This window comes from Octopus bimaculoides, chromosome 8 (assembly GCF_046866305.1).
Source record: "Octopus bimaculoides isolate indiv1 chromosome 8, ASM4686630v1, whole genome shotgun sequence".
In the NCBI taxonomy this organism is placed as follows: Eukaryota; Metazoa; Mollusca; class Cephalopoda; order Octopoda; family Octopodidae; genus Octopus; species Octopus bimaculoides.
Window position 1 is genome coordinate 9197685 of NC_142935.1, and position 2500 is coordinate 9200184.

A 2500-nucleotide genomic window follows, 5' to 3' on the forward strand; every position below is an offset into this window, starting at 1 on the left:
TGCCTAGAAATCAAAGGAAACGACTGTTATTCTCTTCAAACTTTGCTTTTGTGACCTGGGCATCAATGTCTTGAAACTGACCTATTTTCCATTACATTTCAGACAGATCCAGCGCTGAGTTGCTCAAGCAGAAATATCGTTGTAGCAAATATTCTGCTCAGTTGCACAGATTTGCTTGTCAGTTGCTTGAACTTGACCACTTGAGCATGCCCCTTAGTGGCTAACAATATGTACACCTCTGATCATGAGCAGGAGTAGTAGGAGAGCATCATAGCCATGTGCTGAGAGGGATTCTTCGGAGGTTTGAATAAATATTGTAACAAAAGCAAAGTCTGAAGGAAACATTAGCCATTTTTCATACTTCCCAGAGGTTAACGAATAGGAAATAACAGTTGCTACCCAAAGACAAAAATCGTCTTATACAGTGTTCTTATTATAGTGGACGTGGTTTTTGTAGTGCTAGACCCATTCTCTCTTCCTTCAAATTCCTTATATGATAGTTGCCAGGGTACAGAATCTGTATGGATTTTTACCTTTTCTTAGATGGGTTATTAAAGAGCTTAATGACCTCATCTGCCCTGGGTCCGTTAGGGTATGTTTGTGTGATCGTCTTTCGAAGGCAATTCATTCACATGATAATTAACCCTTAGCGGGAACCCTAACAGATGATGCTTGTCCGGGTCATTGTAGATCTGAAAACAATAGGGGATAAGACATAGTCCCTCACTCCTAAAACCCTTGAAATTCCTGAAATAGAGCCCCACCACCGGATGAAGTTTAAAGTTGTACCCAGGACCTATATATATATATTTTTAATGAACGCAGTATATATTTTCACGAGCTTCTAATAGTTTCATGCGATGAAAATGATACACACAGCATTTTATAATACGTCTGGTGTCTTCGTGCAATCTTCAGGTTGTACTCACATGGCATTTAGAAGCTAAAACAGTAGATCATAAAAAATATATATTGTTTCCATTAAATAATATTCATCTCTATCCAGATGGAATACGCTTTTGTTCATCTTACCTTCCGGGAACAGTACAAGATATATATATATATATATATATATATATATATATATATATATATATATATATATAACGATAAATGTCACCCTTTCAAAGCCTAGAAAGGCTCATGGGCCCGGTTTTCCGGGGTATGTCCCCCCCCTCCAGCTGGACGGGACACCAGTCCATCGCAGCGTTACTCAAGAAACAGGAAGAAAGAGTGAGAGAAAGTTGGGGCGAAAGAGTACAACAGCGATCGCCACTCCAACCCCCTGCCGGAGCCTCGTGGAGCTTAGGTGTTTCGCTCAATAAAGACACACAACGCCCGGTCTGGGAATCGAAACCGCGATCCTCCGACCGCGAGTCCGCTGCCCTAACCACTGAGCCATTGCACCTCCAATATATGTATATATATATATATATATATATATATATATATATATATATTTATATATATATATATATATATATATATATATATATATATATATATATATATATATATATATATATATAAAATTTACAGAAAACAAAAGACGGAGAAGACAGGTGAAAGAACAACAAGCAGGTTTATTAGTTTAACACTCGTGAAGAATGGGAAACTCTTTGACGTTTCGAGCCGATGCTCTTCGACGGAAAGGATTAAGGGAAAAGATCGGAGAGAAAAATTGTATAAGGATTAACAGCTCAACATGATGGAATAGCCAGAAGAAAGAGGCGTTGCATTATACAAATATGAGTGTATGTATGTATGTATGTATGTATGTATGTATGTGCGCGTGTGTGATGCGTCAAGGATTGTGTAAATCGTCGGTTTAAATAGATATATGGACAAAAACTACACCCTGTATTCAGTACTATTGTCTGATTTCGTTTAGGAACTGCAGCAGTAATTCGTTCGAAGCTGGTGATTCACCATCGCCGCCAATTCGATGTTCTTCCCTGTACACATTCGTTCAGGTAGCCAATACGAGAACACTTCTCTTAGTGCACCGAATGAACGCATAAAAGCGAAAATATATAGAGTAGCATCAGGTGAATTATTAAGATTTTACCGATGTACTTATAGCTAGAGTGATATGAATTTTTATAGTTTCACTTTGGCGAGTTATATCTCAATATTGTTGTAATAGACGCTATATTTTCTTTAACAAGAAACTTAACTTTACTAGCTTTACCAAAACAACTACAACAACAGCAACAACAATCATAATAATAATAATAATAATAATAATAATAATAATAATAATAATAATAATAATAATAATAATAATAATAATAATGAACTGTTCGTGATTTCGAAAGGAAATGTCTAACGTAACAACATAAAACACTGTTTTGGAATGAAGAACCAAGAAAATATAGCAATATATATGTATACTATCATATATACATCCATATACATATATATATATATATATATATATATATATATATATATGTATGTATATATATATATATATATATATATATATATATATATATAT